Source organism: Acromyrmex echinatior, chromosome 16, assembly GCF_024713525.1.
Source record: "Acromyrmex echinatior isolate Ae372 chromosome 16, ASM2471352v2, whole genome shotgun sequence".
NCBI lineage: Eukaryota > Metazoa > Arthropoda > Insecta > Hymenoptera > Formicidae > Acromyrmex > Acromyrmex echinatior.
The window spans coordinates 8887011-8898316 of NC_141867.1; the positions used below are offsets into that span (position 1 = coordinate 8887011).

The 11306-nt window shown below is 32.4% G+C and overlaps 1 pseudogene; it reads left to right on the top strand.

Moving 5' to 3' along the window:
* The first annotated feature begins 3501 nt into the window (after window positions 1–3501).
* Window positions 3502–5371, top strand: LOC147907134 (uncharacterized; annotated as a pseudogene).
* The last annotated feature ends 5935 nt before the right edge of the window (window positions 5372–11306 follow it).

An 11306-nucleotide genomic window follows, 5' to 3' on the forward strand; every position in this document is an offset into this window, starting at 1 on the left:
GCTATTCCCGCTGACCCCGCCCCCCGCGACTCGCGCGTCTAGCGATTGAAGGGTGTATACTTAGCAGTACTAAACTGGTCGAACGCGTCTATTCGTATCTTTAAAAATTAATATTTCGTTAACTATTACAAAAATTGCAAAATATTAGAAGATTTTCCAACTCAGTTTAGTCCGTTCTATCAGCTCATGACGGGCGATTCCCTTTCCCTCTAGGTTTCAGATTAAAATTATATGAATACTTTCAAAATTTTAACTAACAAAGTTTAAACTAACAATAGGAGGAGAAATATCAAATCAGTTTATTCAATAGACAAATAAAAAATTATTTTTAAATGCGCACAACATAAAAAGACTTATTAATTTCAATATTATAAAATTATTATATATTGCGTCATCCTTATAATTATATTAATTATCCCACTCTCAGAATTTTGTGCGTTATCAGAATTCTTAGATATTCGGGAAATGTATTTATTTTTTATTTATATCTTGAACAAATTGATGATTTACAACTTTTAAAAGAAGAAGAAGAAGACGCATAATTCTAATAATTATATTTGGTCCATTATGTTAATAAAGAACTTCACGAATTAAAAACAAAATTACGAAAAAAGGATAGGATTTGTTCGTAGGATCTTCAACATTCTGGTCAAGCATCTTATGCGCTGGACCACGCCGAATTTTTGTAGATCGTGTTTATGAATGCAGTGTAATGTGTATGGAAAATCGTAATTTATATCTCGTAAACTATCGTGTTTTGACAAGATATTATATTATAGATTAATGGGAGTGGAATATGATTACTATAATTTATTAAAAGCTATAGCAAGTTAGTATAATGTCCTCTTACCTCTTATTGATACGCGTCGAGTGGCCAAGAAAGTCGAAAAAGCACACAGAGCAAAAAGGACAGACTCGTGGCTCGATGTACGTGGAGCTTCACTGATTTTCCGAGCTTCTATTCTTTTTTGTTTTTTTTTCTATCTCGCTCTATCAGGACGATAGAAAATACGAAACGATGTGAAAGAATTTTAAATCGCAAACACGATTGCCAGTTCTCCGGTTTTCTGCCAGAGACTCCAATTTTTTAAAACTGATCTTCGGCACCTCAGATATTTAAACTTCATATTTAAAATTACAGAACATTAAAAAAATAGAAATGTCGGATAATAAATTTGTCACATAATCAAACAATCGATATCTTAAAAAGAATTATTATAAAGAAGTATAAAACTGTACATTACTTACATTTAGATGTAGCAATTTATTTCAAAATAAAACAGTATTATATCAAGCATCGTCGCGAACTCCTCGGAATCTTTAGATAGGTTAAAGAAATTAACAATTCAGACAACTGAATGTAAGAACATATTTGTTATATTTTCAAAATGTAGAAATTTATCAAAAGAAACATACAAGATTCAGGTTTTATTTTTTAGCAAATAACATGTTAATATACAAATATCAGATTTATAAAATATTTTCACTGTTTACAAAGCTATATGGATTTATAGTAAATAATGTTTCATTCACGAGTGTGTGTGTGTGTGTGTGTGTGTGTGTGTGTGTGTGGTGTGTGTGTGTGTGTGTGTGTGTGGTGTGTGTGTGTGTGTGTGCGTGTGGTGTGTGCGTGTGTGGTGTGTGTGTGTGTGTGTGTGTGGTGTGTGTGTGTGTATGTAAACATACATAACATAGATAATAATGTATGAAATATGTTTACATTTACATATGTATATATATATATATATATATATATATATATATGTAGCATATTTGAATAGGAATAATATATTCTGTCAAAGAATATGTCGATACATGTTTATCAAAATGCACGCGTTTTTTTAAAGATGCATTTAAATTGTCGAAGTTTCATTCGACAATCTAGATATATTTTTATCGCGTGTTATATCACAGTAATATTAGCATACTAAAAAGTAACTGTCTTGTGCGTCGATATAATCTACTGAGCTGACCGTTAGGCGTAATGTTGCGCGCGCGATAAAACAACGGCGCGAGAAGAGTCTATCCTTGCTGTTAGCCGCGTCCTGACATCGTTGCCGTGTAACAGTATCATTATCAGTACTAAGTGAAGTGTAGTATAATAGTGTATAGTGTGTGTTTCTTGTGTCCTCGAGATGGGAAGAAAATATTCGACCAAAACGAAATCTCTGTTTGCTAAGAGAAAGAGCAGAAAAGGAGGTTTGTTGAAAAGGTTAGTATGTTTAATTGGAAAAGATTGTCATAAAAAAGTGATGTCACATGATCGCATACATGTAAAAAATTCGCTATATTTTTAAATTGCAAATTTAAAGCATCAGTTTCTCTCTCTCTCTCTCTCTCTCTCTCTCTCTCTCTCTCTCTCTCTCTGTCTCTCTCTTTCTCTCTCTGTCTTCTTTTTCATATTAGAAATCAAAATATTTCGTGTACAGAACGATGGTAGCAAGTACATTCATATTTATTGTCTCACACACACACACACACACACGCGCGCGCGCGCGCGCGCGCGCACACGCATGCACACGCACACAATATGAAGTATATAAAACAGTTCCAGTAACAGTAAAAAAAGATAAAATGTTTTATTTTTGAGTGCTACTATGATTGAATTTTATCCATGTGCTTGTTCAAGTAATAAAATTTTTGTTATTACTAAAATTGTAACAGCTTAAAGTAACGTAGAATAAGATTCTGTTAACATCAAAATTGTGTCACTACACTTATTGTAGCATCATTCAAATCACAAAATAGTAAGTAATATAAAATCTGAGTGAATTGCCAATCGGAGTAGTACAGAAAAAATGAGAGGGCATTTATCGTACTAGCTATCGAGCTCTATGGTTAGTCGATATAATTAATTTGTAAAATGCTAACAGCATTTATTAAGACAGAAATAATTGTTTTTAAATATTATAAATGCAAGTGTAGCACCATTTAAATCTTTATGAATGATATAAGTAGTTTATGTGTAATAATAAAATAAGCAAAGGACTGCTGCAACTTCAAATTGTGCGATTTTTACTTGAAAAATAGTAACATTTATGTAATAAACATGATATACTTATATATTTAAAATAACAAAACTGGATTTAGTTAAATGTTTTATTAATATCTTTTTTTTCAGGAGGCACATGCTAGAAACACTGAAGATGAAGGAGGAAACCCTGGCTATTGTAGAAAGTACGAGGATACCTGAAGATATTAACGACGAATCTATTAGTTGTCAGGATCCAGTGAAATTACTGTCCGGCTTGGTGGATTCGAAGATTAGTATTCAAGGTACATAGTGCTTGAAGCTAGTAAGTATAGATTTGCACATAAACGTACAAAAATATGTAGATGACAATACTCTTGTCATTGAAAGCACAGGCCATGTAGATATTGATCGTATCCAACAGCATGAGCCTGAAGCTAAACACATAAGTGTACAAGAATGTACGGATGACTATGTTCTTGTCATCGAAAAGACAAGCCGTGCAGATATTGATCATATCCAATAAGAACATGAGCCTGAAGGTAATCGCATCATGAATTTTGCTTTTTTCAATAAAGAACTGCATAGAGTATTTGATAATCATTCGCAATATCATTGCCGGTTTGAAGACTGGAAACTCGTAAATACTCGTCGAATTGGATTCAAGACGCAATTTTTTTATGAATGCAAATTTTGTTTTCATAAGGCCGACTTTTGGTCATATCCCACAGACTCCACAAATATGGATCTGAATACGACTATCACAGCTGGAACTATTATCACTAGGATTGGTTATGCTCAAATGGAAGAAATATTTGCAGCTGCAAATATACCGTGTATGTCGGAGAAAATATATATCCAACATTGAAACATTGTACTCGAAGAATTTGAAAAAATAGCCATTGAAAATATGAAAATGGCAGGCAAACTTGAAATGCAATTCGCTGTAAAGAGAAATGAAATAATCAACAACCATCCGTACATAACCGTTATAGCGGATGATAGTTGGGCAAAGAGGTCATATGACAAAGATAGTGCCTATGATTCACTTTCCGGAGCTGAAGCTATTGTTGGTACACAAAAAAAGTTCTCTTTATTGGCATTCGCAACAAGTTTTGTACGATATGCCATATGGCGAAATGAAAAAGTCTCGAAGCAAAAAATCATAAATGCTTTAAAAATTTCGATCGTAACATTAGTTCTGCACGCATGGAAAGTGATGCTATTGCTGAAGGATTCACACGTAGCATTACAATTCATGGAGTGATTTTTGAAAACACTCATTGCTGATGGCGATAGCAACGTGTATCAGTCCATCAAAAATAGCAATCCGTATCGAGAGCAAATGATAACAGTGCGAAAAGTAGAATGCATTAATCACTTGCTTCGAAATTTATGTAAAAAATTAAAAATAGTCGCAGAGGCAAAGTTGCATAGAAATCGTGACTTTATAAAATCACAAAATATTGTGAAAAACAATATTTCAAAAATTAGAAATGAAATTGTAAATTAAGTGAATGCAGAAGAAAAGAGGAGCAACCTTAGCATCGTTTAGCTAAGGAATTACGAGAAGATATAATAAATGTTCGTAGCCATATTTTTGGGGAGCACAAACAGTGTAAGGAACGTGGCCGTACATGCGAGAACATTGCTAATACAAATAACCAAAATTATGTTCCGAATCTAAAATTGTACGGTCTTTATCCCAAAATACAGGATGCAATCACATACCTAAGTACTTATGCCGACAGTTTGTTGCTCAATGTGACAACAATTTAGCAGAATCGTTTCACTCGATAGTCTGCGCAGAAGTTGGTGGAAAGCGCGTGTTTTATGGTGCGCGTGGTTCTTACAATACTAGAATTGCAGCAGCTATTGTTCAACATAACACACAACAAGCTCTCACAGAATTACATAAAAACGTATATGACAATGCTTCTTCTATTATCGAGAATTTGGAAAAGCGACGACAAATCAAAATAGCTCGAACCAGAGAATGTCATAAAGTAGATGGAAAACAAAAGAAACAAACATAGAAACAAACATAGAAACAAACATAAAAAAAAACATAGAAACAGATGGTTATTACAGATCTCAATCGCAAAAATCAGATGTATCTTTTGAAATATTTGAAGAAAGAAAACAAAGACATATGGAAGAATTGTTCAGAAACTGGAAAGAAAATGAACGCAAAATCAGAGAGCAAAGTGATAGCGAATTATGGTTGCGGTGGTCTTGTGGAATATATGCTGCGGTTTTTGCAACGGACATAGCCTTGGGTAAAAATCCTTGCAAAGAGAAATATTTAAAAAACGTTGAATTAATGAGACATCACTTTGTTTCTATCATAGCAAGTAATACACTCTTGCCTTTTCCTAGAGAATAAATATTCTTTGAATGTTATATTAGGTGTTGGAATTAATTCGTAGCGTTTTTTTAATGAAAGAATGTTATTTATTTCACATGAGCATTAAAAAATACATTAATGAAAGTACTTCCCATCACTTTCTACTACTTTTGACCATCTTTCGGGCAGTGAATGAATACCGCGTCGGAAGAACTGTTCATCTTTAGATGAAATCCAGGAATCGAACCATTTTGTACAATCTTCGTAAGATGTGAACTTCTGCTCGCACAAGCTATGAGCTAATGATCGAAACAAGTGGTAGTCGCTAGGTGCAATATCAGGAGAATACGGCGGGTGCGGTAGCACTTCCCATTTAAGTGTTTCCAGGTATGTTTTTACCGGTTTTGCAACGTGTGGGCGAGCATTGTCGTGCAGCAAGATGACTTTATCGTGTCTTTCGAAGTATTCCGACCGTTTTTGCTTCAATGCACGGCTCAAGCGCATCAGTTGCCGTCGGTAGAGATCTCCAGTAACGGTTTCATGCGGTTTTAGCAGTTCGTAGTATATGACACCCTTCTGATCCCACCAAATACAGAGCAGGAGCTTTGAGCCATGGATATTGGGCTTTGCCACTGATGTTGATGGTTCGCCGGGCTTAACCCATGACTTTCTGCGCTTTGGATTGTAATAATGGATCCACTTTTCGTCACCGGTAACAATCCGATGCAAAAAACCTTTTCTTTTCTGCCGTTGAAGCAGCAGTTCGCACGTGAGAAAACGTCTCTCAATATCCCTTGGTTTCAATTCATATGGGACCCAATGTCCTTCCTTCTGGATCATGCCCAAACTTTTAAGACGTTTTCCTATTGTTGAGAAGTCAACTTCCAATGACGTAGATAATTCTTTAAGTGTTTGACATGAGTTTTCATTGAGCAGTGCCTGCAAATCGTTATCTTCAAATTTTTTCGGCTGACCAGGTCGCTCCTTGTCATCCAAGTCGAAATCACCAGCTTTAAAACGTGCAAACCACTTCCTACACGTTTGCTCAGCCAGAGCATGTTCACTATACACATCCACTAAAATACGATGAGCTTCAGCTGCACTTTTGTTCATATTAAAGTAATGAAGCAAAACTCCCCGCAAAAACACTTTATCTGGCACAAATTTTGACATATTCAATGAATTATACAGTATTGTTATTTATGATTTCAAGAAAGGTTATGTACGGCAAATGACGTCCTATGATAGATGTTTACAATGTATACAGAACTATAGGTAACAACGAAATAGTGTACTGCTTGTGCCATCTCTTGTAAAACGCTACGAATTAATTCCAACACCTAATATTATTTCAAAGAATATTGTTATACTTTTATATGTAAGTGTAATCATACACTGTGATATGATAGAACGGTTAGAAGAAAATACATAACTTTGACGCATAAATAATTTTAATATGTGTGTGTGTCATAGACGGGAAGATTTGCCTATGTTTTGCACAACAATGGAGGAACGAGAGAAAGCGTTTGATTGCGTTTCACGAGAATAGGCGATGGAGAGGCCAATTCTATTGTATATCAAAATTAATAACAATATATAATTTAATTTAATCCAATTTCTTTTATACAATTTTAAGTAATGTCTTGTTTTTATATTTACCAGAAATTGTTTAATATCCAATTTCTTCACTTCCAGATAAATTGTGGACAACTTTATTCAGGAGATATCTCCATTGTATATCATTGTATCTTTGATATCTCCATTGTTTATGTATCTTTTTTTCTAAGGCGAAAACGTAAAATGTGAAAATTTTTTGTATGTATGTGTGTATATGTGTATGCACCGTTTTATGTGACGCTGTGCGTGTAGAAAACAACGACGTTATACGAGTCAATCAGCTGTAACTAGTATGACCTGCGTTCACAATATCATTGCCGCGCAACAGTATTGTCAATTCAGTGTAGTGTAGTAGTATTCTACCCATATATATGTGTGTGTGTGTGTTTCATATAGTGTTTTATATTTACAAAATGGAAAAAATATAGTAGCAGAAAATTGTCTGCCTTTAATAAGAGAAGGTTATAAGTGCTTTGTAACAAGTGACTCAGTACAACACAATAATTATCTTACTTTTGTAGATCGGCGAACAACAAGACTGATGCATTGTGTTCTATTGTGTCACACTGTGACTCTTGTTGGAAGGCATCCCATAAAGCCAGAATGGGAAAGGTTAGTATCTTTATGCCATTGAAAATATCACTTTTATTTATCATACAATTGATATGGTTAAATGTTATATATAACATAATATACATAACAATAAATTGTGCTTTGCCTAATTATTATCCAATGTCAGAAGCGTTCATCGTGGGCTGACTATATTTAATTTACTGCCAAAGGCGTTTAGCCGTGGGCTGGCGAGCTATGACAAAATGCCACAGCCGTAAATCGTGCTTTGGCTAGTTATAGATAAATGTCAGAGGCATTCGTTGTGGGCTGACTATTTTTAATTTACTGGCAGAGGCATTTCGATTATCAAATTTGAAATACAATTACGGAATCAATTTGTAGAATTTGCGTCTGCAATTGAAAAAATATGAATAGATTCATTGTCATGATGGAATCAAAAGCTAATTGCTTGACACGATCGAAACAAAAATTAATGAACAACTGTCTGAAATTTTAACAATAATCCTGTAAAGGATCAAACTTTTCTAAAATTATAGCAGTTTGATATTTATGGGATCATTTTTATATTAGATATTTAGAACTTTTCGAACTTATATCCTCGTAAAAATCAACCTATCAATAATAATTGTGTATTAGAATCTACAATAGAAATAGCATGTTTCATTAAAAAAATATAGACCTTGATCTGATCCTGCAGATGCCACTCAAGATCAAACAGAAATCAGTAAATAGCTTCTTTGAAACCTTACAACTTTTGTCTGAAGCGTTTTTTTCAAGAACGTTATATAAGGGGCTTATAGCACAAGGATGGCCGTAATTGAATCATAGAACGTGAATCATCAACCCATTATATTTTGGCGTACTATGCATACCGATACAAGTATAATTCACATTCCTTTATGATTAGTTATAGTCACCTTTATGTTCAGCTCCTAAATCCAGGGGGTCTTTTTGGACACCCTATATAATATATATGTTATACATATATATATATATATATATATGCTATATATACATTATGCAGTCAATAGTCACATGCATAATTTTCGTACGATGCTGTACGTTTATGAAATGTATGTAAGTATATCATATTCGAAGTGTTTTAGCAAATGTATACATTTACAAGTCAATGTGTACGTTGACTAACAGCAAATTACAATAAGTATATTTTTACTAAATGAACACTCTGACTGTGACTTAGATATATCTTCGGATGCAATCATGTATTTGAAATACATGTGTACACGTGTAATGTAATAGCACTTTTTCTTTTATTCCCAATGTCATTTTAACTTAGGATGTAACATGTATTGTCAGTACGTAAATACATTGCACATACATATGTAACTATTCCATCTCTTTTTATTATGTTTAATGGGCCTTTTACAATTATAAGCCATAAATCAGCCATAAATAAGAAGTCAAACGCTAAAAATTGGCTGTGATTGATCAATTTTTAGCTTCTGACTTCTGATTTGTAACTAATGTGTTATTGTAGAAGGCCCATAAAAGAGAGATAGAAGTTATATCATACTTAGGTCATACTCAGCTTTTCATGCAGATATAATATAGACACATTAGTGAATAATAGAATTATATTTTATGTGCATTATGATGTATACACACATTACAAAACATAAAATATATTTCTAATTCATATTCACATACGTGTGTAGCTACTTCATCTCTTTTTGTTACGTGTAACAAAAAGATGTACTGATGTCCTCTTTTTTTTACGTTTAATAAAAAGAGATATGTTTTTTTATGATCAAATATTAGTGATATATGCTTTTATATTTTCAATATCAGAATATACATACAACTAATACAAATCAAAGCTAACAAGAGTCAAACGCAGATGATCAGATGTAACATCTTAAAAAAAATAATCAAATTACGAATCCTCTGATAAATCCTCATTTTATGTGTGTGTGTGTATATATATATATATTTTATATATTTATACAATTTTAATATTGCATATTTAAACATAGGGAATGCATAAATAGCTTAGCATTGATAACTTCTATCTGCAACGTATATTCACACATTATAGTATACATATATGCAATATTGGCTATATTATATTTAAGTGCATCACTAATATTTTAACATGATTAACTTCTACAACTTTTTATTAAACGTAGCAAAAATGGTATAGCTACGTATATATTGTATGTGTAATATATCTATGTATAGCTAATACATATCACATTCTGATCTAAAATGACATTGTACTACAGGAAAAATGCTATTAGGATCATGTGTCAATGTACACTGTCAATACTGAAAATCTGTAGTTATGTATTGTCAGTACTCGCAGTTAATATTAATACACAGTCGTAATATCACTTTTTCCTACGATCAATATCATTTTAGGATTTAGTCAAGATGTAACATATATTATTGTCAATGTATATGAACACGTGTTTCATATATGTATGTATATATATATATGTATATATATATATATATCTATATGGATATTCATGCAGATGTTCTCTATGTTCATTTTTATGCAATATTAAAATTTTATATTATAATATATAATGATATATAAAATTTAATTCTAACGTCGTTTATAAAAAGACATTCATAAATACGAATTACAATTACATTTTATGTGTATTACAATATACACATTTTATGTATACACAAAATTGACACAAAAAACATTATTCTATTATTGATATATTAGTGAAGACATGTAAACATGTCAGTGAATTAATGATATATGCGATATTAAAATTATATTTTGGGTACATTATTGTATATATGTACATTATAATACATATAAAATATAATTATAATTTATATTCACTAATAATGTTTTGTTATATGTTACAACAATGTTAGAATTATCATAGTATAATACATATACAATTTTCTATATTAAATATATAATCAATAAGATAGGAAACAAGACCGTTTATATTAAATAACATTACAATCCGAAGCGCCACTACGGTCTAAGTATTAAAATGTTGAACTAATATATATATTATTCAAACGAATGAATTAATTTCAGAAATAATAATTACGTGTCGATATGGTTGTCGACATTAACGCAATTAATCTGAAATGTAATAATCCCCCCAAAAATTTCCCAAATTAATCTTAAAAAACTGTAATAAACTTATTGCGAAAAAATATTGCCTCGGCCGGGAGTCGAACCCGGATCTCTTGCATTCCGTGCGAGCGTCCTGAGCCTTTAGACTACCGAGACCTTAGCAATAATTTTAGCTTCGGATTGTAATGTTATTTAATATAAACGGTCTTGTTTCCTATCTTATTGTTTATAAACGCGCGCTGAAATAATGCGTTACTCTCGATACATATCGGTTATTGCGAAAAATTATTGCTAAGGTCTCGGTAGTCTAAAGGCTCAGGACGCTCGCACGGAATGCAAGAGATCCGGGTTCGACTCCCGGCCGAGGCAATATTTTTTCGCAATAAGTTTATTACAGTTTTTTAAGATTAATTTGGGGAATTTTTGGGGGGATTATTACATTTCAGATTAATTGCGTCAATGTCGACACGTAATTATTATTTCTGAAATTAATTCATTCGTTTGAATAATATATATATTAGTTCAACATTTTAATACTTAGACTGTAGTGGCGCTTCGGATTGTAATGTTATTAAATATATAAGTCATGTTAGTAATGTAAGTACTATAAGTGTCTATCTCTTTTTATTAGACAGAGCAAAAAGAGTTACATTATGTATGTGCAATGTAGTATTCATTTATTGATAATATATTATCGTAACCTAAAATGGCATTGGATAAGAAAAAAG